The 12619-nt window shown below is 40.2% G+C and overlaps 1 protein-coding gene across 7 annotated transcripts in view; it reads right to left on the bottom strand.

The window, feature by feature from the left end:
• The window catches only part of ESCO1 (establishment of sister chromatid cohesion N-acetyltransferase 1), an 80719-nt gene extending 68110 nt beyond the window's left edge, over window positions 1-12609 (bottom strand). For 4 of the 7 annotated variants that reach the window (XM_060121350.1, XM_060121349.1, XM_060121351.1 and 1 more), the window contains exon 1: window positions 12341-12593. The gene's annotated coding sequence lies outside the window, so the exon portion shown is untranslated. Of the gene's footprint in view, window positions 1-12340 lie in introns of all 7 variants that reach the window. The other 3 variants (XM_060121354.1, XM_060121353.1, XR_009534775.1) reach the window with 2 other exon arrangements.
• Window positions 12610-12619: the final 10 nt, after the last annotated feature.

Raw genomic sequence — 12619 nt, 5'->3', positions numbered from 1 at the left:
ATAAGGCTTGATAAGACCATTTATTGTCATGGATGGACTCACATGATATTCTCTTTCTTCAAAGGGCCAGATAGCAAATATTTTAGGCTTTGTAGCTCACATACAGTCATGATTACGTATTCTTCTTTGGTTTTTTGTTTATTTTTTTTTTACAACCCTTAAAAAAAAATGTAAAACCATTTTGAGGAATGAAGGAAAGGAGGAGAACTGACTAAATTTGGCCCAAGGGACAAAACAGTTTATCAGCACCTGCTCTAGAGTACACCAAAGCATTAAATAGTCTGTTAGGGGATTTCCCTGGTGGTCCAGTGGTTAAGACTCCATGCTCTCATAGCTGAGGGCCCGGGTTCAATCCCTGGTCAGGGAACTAAGATCTCACAAGTGGCGTGGTGTGGTAAAAACCAAACCAAAACAAAAAGCCAAGAACCTTAAAACAAAAAGCAATATTAAAGAGTCATACCTTAATGATAAAAGCTTCAATTCAACAGGAAGATGTAACAATTTCAAACTGCACACACCTAAAAACATAGTCTGAAAACGTGTAATTCCCAAATTGATATATAGAGTCCCCTAATTACAAGTACTACAAGGAGAAATATATAAATCCAAAACTGTAACTTAGAGATTTGGCAACACCCCTCTCAGCAAGTGATAGAACAAGCAGACAAAAAAACAAAACAAATGAACAAGAAATTCAATGTACAGAATTATGAACTAATTATACAGAATTATGAACAAGACAAGTAATTTTAAATTTGAACTAATAAAGATATACACGGGGTTTCCCTGGTGGCACAGTGGTTAAGAATCCGCCTGCCCACGCAGGGGACACAGTTCAAGCCCTGGTCCGGGAAGGTCCCAAATGCCACAGAGCAACTAAGCCTGTGCGCCACAACTACTGAGCTTGTGCTCTAGAGCCCACAAGCGACAACTACTGAAGCCTGCGCACCTAGAGCCCGTGCGCCACAAGAGAAGCCACTGCAATGAGAAACCCACGCACTGCAACGAAGAGTAGCCTTCGCTCACCACAACCAGAGAAAAGACCGCGCATAGCAAAGAAGACCCAACGCAGCCAAAAAATAAAATAATTAAAAAAAACAAATATATACACATTACCCCAACAATTGCAAAATATATTCTTTTCAAGCACACACAGAACATTTACAAAGGTGTCCCCAAATACAAGTCCTAAAGCAAGTCTCCACAAACATCTAAGGAATGATACCACAAGTGCTCTCTGATCACAATGCAATTATACTAGAAATGAATAATCCACAAAAGTCTAAGTAGAAAATGCCCAGATGTTTGGAAATTTTAAAAATCTGTTTTACATAAACCATAAGAAATCACACTTAAGAAAACCACAAGGTGGGTGAACCTGCCCTACCAGATATCAACACTTATTGTAAAACCACAGTAACGTGTGATATTGGTTCAGGGATAAACAAATAGACCAATGGGACAGAACAATGACACAAAACAGAGTGCCCAGGGACTTCCCTCGTGGTCCAGTGGTTAAGACTCCGCACTCCCAATGCAGGGGGCCTGGGTTCGATATCTGGTCAGGGAACTAGATCCCACATGCCGCAACTAAAAGATCCCGCACGAGGCAACGAAGATCCCGAGTGCCGCAACTAAGACCCGGCGCAGCCAAATAAATAAATAAATGTCGGAAAAAAACAAAACAAAACAGAGTGCCCAGAATCAGGCTCACGTTTATGGTCAACTGGTTTATGATATACAATACCATAGCTGGGAAAATAGATTTTTTAAAGAAATAGTGCTGGGACAACTGGATATCATATGGGGAAAATAGTGAAACCGGATTCCTACCTCGAACCATATACGAAAGCAAATGCCAAATGGACTGATCATAGATATAAAATGTAAAAGGTAAAACGTAACCTACAGAAGATTAGTATGTACAGATTATATTATTAAAATCCTACAAATCAATAAAATAGCCAATCCAAGGAAAAAACAGACAAGAAATTTGAACAAGCTCATCACAAAAAAAAGGAGGAAGAGAGATGAAAGGAGAAAGAAATCCAAAAAGGCAATGGAAAACCACCACAATGGGCTAAAATTTAAAAGTCTGAGAATTCTGGGAATTCCCTGGCAGTCCAGTGGTTAGGACTCCATGCTTCCATTGCAGGGGGCACAGGTTCCATCCCTGGAACTAAGATCCCACAAGCTGCATGACAGGCCCCCCCAAAAAAGTCTGAGAATTCAAAGAATGTAAGTAATTTGCTGCCAGTGGCAGTATTAACTGCACAAACACTTTAGAGAACAGGCCAAGAGAGCAACCAACCCACAATGAAATAGATGGAATGAAGGATCCCAAAAGGAACCCTGAAGGTAGTGTGGGTGGGTTAGAGAAGGGATTGGACCTGCTGTTGGAGTACAAAAAATAATAGTCGGGCATGTGACATGGGGTTGGGGACATTGGGGAGAAAAATTGCATGTGACATGGGGTTGGGGACATTGGGGAGAAAAATTGCCCTAACATCTTAGGAAATTAAGCAAAAGAAAAGTGAGGCAATTACTAACTCCATGAAAAAGTGAAAAGGGGGATATAGTTTCAGAAAAATACTTAGCTCGGCAGTAAACAATATTTACATAGTTATAGTACCACTCACTATTGGCTTAAACAATTTGAAATGTAAGTCTATTAAGGTATATGGGGAAGAAAGCAGGAGAGCCAATTCTCAACTATGGAGGCAAAAAGTCAATAACATCTGAAGTTGATCAATCAAAATATAGAAGTTATTGCATACCACCAAAACTATGGAGCTAGATATAAAGAAAACAGCTAGGACAGTGAAAGTGGCAGCTCCTGGAGAAAGGTACTGGGAGATGGGGAAAGGTGAGGAGTGGGATGATATTCAACACTGTATGGCTTTTAGTGCAATTTGACTTTAATAACAATGTACATGTATTACTTTGAAATTTTTGAGAAAGTTCTCCACTTTTATTGCATTTCTGTCCATTTATCCTGACACTCAACAGGTCAGGCATATAAAGGTTTTAACCATTTTTTAAATTTAGAATGCGCATACAATGTATTTTAAAATCTCACCAAAATGGAAATTCTGAAAATAATTTATCCCAATTTACTCAATAGGTCAAAGAAAATGAGAACAAAAAGAATCTAGAATCTAGAAATGCCTGAGAATATAATCTGAAATAGAAAAAATTTAAACTCACAGGAATACTATTCATAGAGATTTTTACTGAACTACTAAACATCTGAAACTTTAACATGTCAATAACTGAACCCCTAATCTTGCCTCCTAAACCTAAAGCTTCCAAAGGATTTTCCCCCTCATCTCAGTAAATGACATGTTCATCCTTAATTGTTTAGAACAAAGCCTTGGAGTCAACCCCAACTTTTCTCTTAAACTTCATATCCACTCAAGCCATCATTAACTCACCTACCTTCAAAACACATCCAAAATCTGACCACTTAGCATCTCAACCACTATCACCCTGGTCCAGGCTATCACTATCCCTCACCTGGATTTCTGCAACAGCTTCCTAATTGGTAACTGTGCCTTCAGCCTTGTTCCTCCCTCCCCTGCATCCCCCGCCCCCTTCAGCTTCTTACACAAAACAGCCAAGGTAGTCCTTTTAAAATTTAAGTCAGGCTCCATTATTTCTCTGCTCAAAACCTTTCAGTGACTTCCCATCTCAATCAGAGCAAAAGCAAAGGCTCATATTAACTATTAACTACTTCCTAGTTTTTCCCCTGGTCACTCTACTCCAGTTTTCTTGGCCCCCTTGCTATCCCTTGACTGCATTAATCATATTCCCACCTGAGACTAGTAAGTGTTCCAGGCAGAAGGAATAGCTCTGCTTTCAAATAACTGATAACTTTTCTGTTCCAGAATGCAGCAAAAAAACAAGTTACCCAAAATAATACAAAATTTGTCTTGATAACAAAACTAGTGTGCACATGTGCATGTGCACACACACACACATTTCTAATCTCATATACAAAAAGATACATGAAAGCCTTAAATTAAAACAAGTTAGCATTTTTAACACAACATGGGCATAGCCAAGTGGTCCACCACTACCAAGTAAAATTGATAAAAGGAACACAGAGATGACTGAATTTTAGGAATTCTATTAATACATGACATCAACCAGTCAAATAAAAACAACTACCCTATCACCTCAATGTAACCACCCCCATGCCCACCAGAAAAACACTTCTTAAAATCAAACAGCCTTTTTTCTATACAACCCTAGGACTATTTTGCCCAACATGCTTTTGATATTTCATACATCATTGGAAACTTCTAGCCATCTCAAGGTGTAGTAATTCTGTCAAAAGATTTACTGCAGAATTCAGCTCAGGACACCTCTCAATTCCAAAATAATTTACTTAAGGTCTATTTCCCCAACTACTTCAAAAGTCTCTTCAGTTCCATAAAACACTGGTACAAATTCAGAAAGCCATCCAACCAGCTGGAAAAGATTTTGCTTCTGAGATCACAGGACAACTTTTCAGCAGTCCTCAGTTTGAACCTGGCATAAAGCAAAGACTAAAAGGTCTATCAATAGCATCATTTTTCTAACACCGAAGACCTTCAATTTGCACAGATCCAGTCTCAAAGGCCCTAGAAGTCATGCACATCCACCAACCAAATGCAAGCTCCTCATATCGGTTATCATTTCCTTTATTATCTTCCTCCTGACTCTATTTCCACAGTGGATCTCACTCTTTCTTAACCCTCTCCTTTGGAAGCCCACATAAACCCTTTCCCAGTGAAAATATGAATCTTGAGGTCATCCTGGATCATTCACGTGGGCCCTAAATCCAGCGACAAGTATCCTTATAAGAGACACTCATAGGGAGACAAACACAGAAAGTAGAAAACAATGTGAAAACAGGCAGAGATTGGGGGTCTGTGTTCACGAGCCCAAGAATGCAAGGGCAGCCACCAGAAGTTGGACAAGGCCAAAAACAAACTCCTCTCTAAAACCTATGAAGAGAGCATAGCCATGCCTACATCTTGATTTCTGACTCTGGGCATCTAAAACCGTGAGAAAATAAATTTTTGTTGTTTTAAGCCATTAAGTTTGTGGTAATTTGTTACAGAAGACATAGGAAACTAATACACCTCCTAAGCAGGCTGTATCACATCAAGGGACCTACAGTGTTCCCAGCACAGCAGTTTCATCTCACATGCAAAATTTTTTCCACTTTTCTTTTAAGGTTTATGCCATTCTGTTCTTATACCTTCTTTCTTCACTATAGTAATCTATTGATCACCAAAAACTCTTCAAGCATAATCTTCTCAAACCGAACTATTACAAACATCATAGGTTTTAAAATTCACATGAATGACCATAGGTTCTTAATCGCCTAAACTCTGATAACCTACCAATTCTTAGTCCATTTCAACTACACAATCCTTTTGCCACATCCAAGAGATAAGAGAAATATTCACTGAAAATCTGAGTCTGGTGGCTTGTCAAGTTCATAACCCCTTTCTGAAAATTCACCATGCCGACACGTACCTGCTTTAAAAAAAAAAAAAAAGTGCGGGCCCTTAGGTAGTTCATAAATAGTTATATCCTGAAACTCCTGCCCCTATGCCCCCAAAGAGATTACTGACCGAAGAGCAGCCAACATGCAAGGTTTCCAATCTCACCACTACTAACATTTTGGAGCAAATAAAATCTTTGCGGGGGGTGGGGTGGTGGTGGTGGTGGTGTTTGTCTTGAGCATGGAGGGTATTTAACAGCAGCATCCCTGATGTGTACCTGCTAGATACCAGGAGCACCTTCCCCTCAGTTCTGACAATCAAATATATCTTCAGACAATGCCAAGTATTCCCTGGGAGGCAAAAATCATCCCTGGTTGAACATCTGGCTTACCTCGTTTTAATTCCCCCAGAGGAAATTTCTCAGCAACCTTCTGAGTCCTGAATTATCTTCAGGTTTCTATAAGGTCTAGTGTTTGGTGATTCCCGTTTTTTCCTTGCACAAGATCTGGCTCTACAAATAGTCTTCTCTTCCTTATTTCTCTGTGTATCCTGCCAATCCATTCACACACTATTTAGGGTAATCCAAGTATTTCTCACCTTCTAAAACGCCCAATTAATACTTACAGACTAAAAAGCATTTTAAAGAACATAAACTAATTACCACTAACCAAAAACATATAAAATGTCACAACTGAAGCAACAATAAACCATTAACAGAATGCAACAAAAACACACACAGTAATACAAGGTATCGTCCCTAATAAATTTTTCCAAACATTCAAAGACAAATTCTCTCTATTACACTAGATTTATAATAGATATTCAGTAAAACTCAACATTATTCTCAACATTATTAGTTAAAACTCTAAAAAAGACAGACATGGACAATTTAATTTTTTTAATTCTCTTCTTCCACTGGCCTCTTAACAAATTAACATTCCCCAAGTGTTGTTCTCTTACCACAAAAGACACACATTAGATAATTTCATCTATACTCATACTTTCGATTACTATCTGTAAGCCATTAACATACAAATGAATATCCCCAACACAATTTCCATCCCTAGTGATACTCAGATATCCAACAACATACTGGACATGTCCATCCTGATGTCTTAAAGGCACCTTAAACTCAACTATCTAACAGGTCATTCCACTATGTCTGTTCTCCACAATTTATGATACTACCATCCACCCACATCAAGAAAATAAAACCAAAAAAAAAAAAAAATTTACATGACAGCAACGATGACAACAGTAGCATTTACATTAGCAAAAATATCAAAAATAGCCCAAATGTCCAAAGGAGAAAAAACCAAAATGCCAAGGTAGAATTTTGATAGTCATTAGAAATAAGAAGTACATAAATTGCATAAAATAATTTTGTAAGAAAGAGATAAATTAATGTGTCATATATAAGTATTCTAACACAAAGAAAACACACTGAAAGAATACACACTAAAATATCAATAGTACTTACCTGTAGGGTGGTAAAAGATGGAGATGAAAGGGTATACAAAGAATTTTTAAAAATACCTTCCCATTTTACTTATACGTTTATGCAATGTTTGAATCTTTCACATCAAAAAAGAATGTACTTATCAGTCGTGAAATAAATAACTATATAGGGCTTCCTTGGTGGTGCAGTGGTTGAGAATTCACCTGCCAATGAAGGGGATACGGGTTTGAGCCCTGGTCCGGGAAGATCCAACATGCCGCGTAGCAACTAAGCCTGTGCGCCACAACTACAGAGCCTGCACTCAAGAGCCTGCGAGCCACAACTACTGAAGCCCGCGTGCCTAGAGCCCGTGCTCCGCAACAAGAGAAGCCACCACAATGAGAAGCCCGCACACTGCAAGGAAGAGTAGCCCCCGCTCGCCACAACTAGAGAAAAGCCCACGCGCACAGCAACGAAGACCCAACGCAGCCAAAAATAAATAAATAAATTTATACATATAAAAAAAACTATATTGTGTTTATATCTATGTAAAATATATCGGGAAAGGTCAAAAGTGAAACTGGATGTCTACACAATAACCTGTACACAAATGTTCAAAGCAGCATTATTCATAACAGCCAAAAAGTGGGCATAACCCAACTGTCTATGAACTAACGAATGGATAAATAAAATGTGGTATGTCCATATAATGGAATATTATATTTAGCCATAAACAGGAATGAAGTACTGATACATGTTACAACATGGTTTAACCTTAAAAACATTATGCTAAGTAAAAGAAGCCAGTCACAAAATGCCACGTGTTGTTTGATTCCATTTATCTGAGATGTCCAGAACAAACAAATCTTCAAAAAAAGAAAGCAGATTGATGGTAGTAAGTGGGCAGGGGGAAAAAAAAAAGGAATAACATGTTAGTATAGGTATTTTCATCATTTTTGGAATGATGAAAATATGTTAAAATTAGTGGTAATGGTTGCACAACTCTGAATATACTGAAAACCCCAGAGTTGTATTCTATAAGGGTTGATTTTATCTCCATAAAGCTATTACCAAAAAAGTGAATCTGAAATGAAACAGACTTTAATATGCATCAGGCTTTTTAAATAAACCTAAATTTGTCTTATGAAAATTATCTATTTTTGTTTTTGAAGAAAAATTTCATTTAGTGACCATGGTCACAACAAAGTTTCAAATACTAGTTGAAATGATTTAACAAAATAAAACAAATTTCCATGTCAACAGGATTATCTTCATTAACACTACTAGTATTTATTTAATAACTCAATTTTCTGATGGGTTAATATAGTCTAAAACAATATATTTTAAACATAAACAGTGACAGATGCTAGGGATCAGCATATTTTCTATCTCAAATACCTTACAGATAAATTATCTAGGTATTATGTATCTTCTAAAGTGGAACTATATCTTCATTATAAAGGTTACGTCAGAAAGACTGTACTGGGCTTCCCTGGTGGCGCAGTGGTTGAGAGTCCGCCTGCCAATGAAGGGACACGGGTTCGTGCCCTGGTCCGGGAAGATCCCACGTGCCGCGGAGCGGCTGGGCCCGTGAGCCATGGCCGCTGAGCCTGCGCATCCGGAGCCTGTGCTCCGCAACGGGAGAAGCCACAACAGTGAGAGGCCCGTGTACCGCAAAAAAAAAAAAAAAAGAAGAAAGACTGTACTATCTGTAGGGGAAAAAAATAAGTTAAATTATACTTGCCTTTCTCTTAACCATCACTAAAGATGATACAATAGAAATATTTCCTCATATAAAGTCCTTAGAACAGTTCCTGGCACATCATAAGCATTTATTAATTTACTGATATAATATTTTTGATGAAAAGAAAACATGAAAAAAAATATTTACCTTAGTTACTCATTTCACTTAACTAATTATCAACTCTTTCCATATTACCTTTATCCCTTTCAGCTTCAATAATTACATTAATTCTAAACTATTAAATTATTTACATTAAAGCAGCAGTTCTCAAAGTGTGGTACAGGGACCATGGGGATTCCAGAGACCCATTCAGGGGGTTCATGGGATCAAAATCATACACAGGTAAAAGATCAATTCAAAGCACAAACAGACCAATGAAATTTAATGCAACATTGTGTGAAAAGTATATAGATACAGTTTCAGATTCCACATTGCAACTAATCTTTAAGAAATTACCACTTGTTGGGACTTCCCTGGTGGTCCAGTGGGTAAGACTCAGTGATCCCAAATGCAGGGGGCCCAGGTTCAATCCCTGGTCAGGGAACTAGATCCCACATGCATGCCACAACTAAGAGCCCACATGCAACTAAAAAAGGATCGGGTACGCTGCAAGGAAGATCCCACGTGCTACAACTAAGACCTGGTGCAGCCAAAATAAATAAATATCAAGAGGAAAAAAAAAACCTTTATTTAAAAAAAAAAAGGCAATTACCACTTGTTGAGTTTTGTTGTAGAGTCAAAGAAGAGTATCACAATTATCTGAAAATGTTATTAAAGTACTCCTCCCAACACACTGGTGTGAAGCTAGATTTTCTTCATATGCTTCAACCAGAACAACATATAAAGATTGAATGCTGAAGCTATCTAAGAGAATCCAGCTGTCTTCTATTAGGCCAAACATTAAAGAGATTTACAAAAATGTAAAACAGTTGCCATTCTTTCACTAATTTTTTTTGTTTTGGAAAATAGTTTTTCATTTAAAAAGTTATTTATATTAACCTGCAATTAGTTTATTATTTATTTTTCAATGAATTAATAAATATACTTATTAATTTCAAATACAATAACTGTGAATAGATATAACCCACATAAAACAAAAGCTATTTGGAGGCCTACATAATTTTAAGAATGTAAAGGGATCCTGACCAAAAAGTCTGAGGCCACTATATTAAAGTAATACTTAAGGGAATTCCCTGGCAGTCCAGTGGTTAAGACTCCACCCTTTCACTGCCGAGGCCAGGGTTCCATCCCAGGTAGGGCAACTAAGATCCTGCAAGCTGCGAGGTGAGGCCAAAAATAAATTAATTAATTAAATAAAAATTAAAGTAATACTTAAAACCCCATTTTTAATTTATATCTGAGTTTTATCTCTCATGAGTCTCACATATGAAGCCATAAATCTTTAAAGTAAGCTGAAGAGCGCAGATGACATAAATCTTGATTTCTTCAGGTGTACTAAAATGAAGTTAAGCTTAAGATGTAGCTCCCTCAAAAAAGACAGGATGGTCAAGTAAACAGAATGATGTTATTGTCAAAAGTAACCACAGTATGCAGAAATAGAGCCAAAGAACTTTCGCTGTGCCAACAAAAAGGGATGCACAGAAAAACACTGAAGGCTGAGCTTCAGAGGGGTTAACAGAGCCCTTAATTGAATTATGTATGGTAACAATTTTACTGGAGTTGGTTTCTACCTACCATCTAAACTTCTGATCACCTTCAGCTGAGGTTATTCAAATTACTCAACATGTAACATAAATCTGCTAACAAAACTCACGAAAAAATATTTAACTATTAAAAAAATCCATTGTGCAATGCTAGTCTCCTTCATTATTAGAATAATTACAGTCAGCTTTGTGCTGTGATGAATTACCAGGCTAAAAAGGGCCATCCAGCAAAAGAGGTTAATGACATCCATTAATTAGGGTCCTTTTTCAGTTCTTCTGGAAGCATAATTTACTGGTTTAAAGGCCTAGCACAAAATCTTGTTTGGGTCTGATGTTAAAAAAAACTACTTTTTAACTACAGAATTATAATACTAATCAACGAGAAATGACAGCATATTTTCTTTACCCGGGAATTAGTAAGGTGGGCAGAAGCTCATAACATAAGGGAGGTTTTGTTCTAAGAAGGGTACTTCCAAAGACACACATCTGACCTAAGGGGCATACACTGCATTCTGCCCAAAAGGGGGAAGTGTCTGTTACAGCTTTCTCATTTCTGCACATGCTCTAGGTCTGAATTTGCAGATTCCAAATTAAGCACTTTTTATCCCACTCTCATTTCTAATTCCACGGTGAGATTTTTTAAAGTTTTTCAAATTAAAAAAGTTCCATTGGTATTGATGCCTTGTGTAAAGCAGAAACTAAGGACTTAATCAGAAGAGGCTGAATATAACATAATTCACGGCATCCAAAATGTTTGAAATTGAAATTGTGTTTTACCTTTTTTTTTTTTTAAATAACGTTTAGGTGAGGAAAAAACAAAGCACACCGACATCCCACTCTTCCACTAAGTAGCATTCTTTTACGGGTTTCTGTTAAGGCTATTTACTGAAACATCGTTTGATAATACTATTCAAATACTGTGTGCTGCAACTACTTCCTGCTAAAAGAATCCCTTTTCAGCTACCGAAGGCTACCCGAAAACAAGATGCACAGTACTTCTAAAACCTCAAGGATATAACTCCTTCCTCCTCCCCCGCCCCCACTCCTGGAAAATACCGTACGTGCGGGTTTTCAAAACAAAACATTTGGGGATGAGGGAGGGGGAGGTTAAGGGTGTGGGAGTGGCAATGTTCTCCAATTTTTGGAGTTGCTATCTCTCCCATTCTGCCCGAGAAAAACAAACCCCCGTTATAAAACAGTCTTAAGAATAGTGATCAAAATCGAGGACCCAATTCCCTTCTGCTCGCATCTATCTCTACAAACTTCACTATGCCCCTCAACACACCCAATTTCTACTCCAGAGCAGCCCTGCCTGCGCCCAGACAGTCCTGTCCAACCAGAACCACACTATGACCTTGGACCCGGGCCACCGCTCCCCTCCCAGTCTAAGGGCCGTGAGGCCAGGATCCTCACATCCCGCCCAGCAGACTGCAGAGGCCTCAGGGTTCACGCAGGGTCAGCGGGGGGCGACGGGCAGGGGAGCGAGCCGCAGGACCGCAGCTCCGCCAGGGCTGGAACGGCGGGTTCGGGGGAGACGCACGGAAGGAAAGACGCCGGGGGTGGGGACGAGGCAGGGCAACCTGCGGGCCGGCGCCGACACCTCCCCGTCCGCCGCAAAAGGCTGCACGCCACCTCGGGGTCTCCGGAAGCCCGCGCGGCCGCCTGGGGAGCCCCGGCCTGACCCCGTCCTCGGCCACGGCCCCTTACTACCGCTGACCACCCAGCGGGCCGCGGCAGGTGATGCGGCGACTGGGCAGCCGAGCCGCGCAGGTTGGTTACCTGCCTCAGGCGACCGCGCCTCCGAGCCGCCCACTCCCTCCCAGGGGCGCCAGGAGCCGGGACCCGAGGAGTAGGAAGGGCGTGCGAGGCAGCACGACACAGAGGGGCGGACAGGAAGGGGGAGAAGCGTCCGGCTCTCCGGAGGGGCTGGCAACAGGGAGGCGAGGACGCTGGCGACGCGACAGCAGGCGGCGGGGCGGTCGGGACGCTACCGTACCTTCCTCGCTCCGGGCCAAGGGTCCGACGAGAGCTAGCAGACCGCCTCACATCCGGGTATCGGGAGACACTCAGCTGCTTCTGCCGCCACCACCGCCTCTCCCGCGGCGCAGCAACGCCAAACTTCCGGCGACGACGGCTACGCCTCGCCCGTCAGATGGGAGTTACCTGGGACCGTCTTGGGCGCGCTTGCGCAACGCTCCTTTTCTGCCTGAACCGGCTCAGCTGACGTGCCCAGAAGATGAAGATGGCCGCCACGCTCGTTGCGTGTCACGCAGTT

This window comes from Lagenorhynchus albirostris, chromosome 14, assembly GCF_949774975.1.
Source record: "Lagenorhynchus albirostris chromosome 14, mLagAlb1.1, whole genome shotgun sequence".
Classification (NCBI taxonomy): domain Eukaryota; kingdom Metazoa; phylum Chordata; class Mammalia; order Artiodactyla; family Delphinidae; genus Lagenorhynchus; species Lagenorhynchus albirostris.
This window is presented reverse-complemented; position numbering and strand designations above follow the sequence as displayed.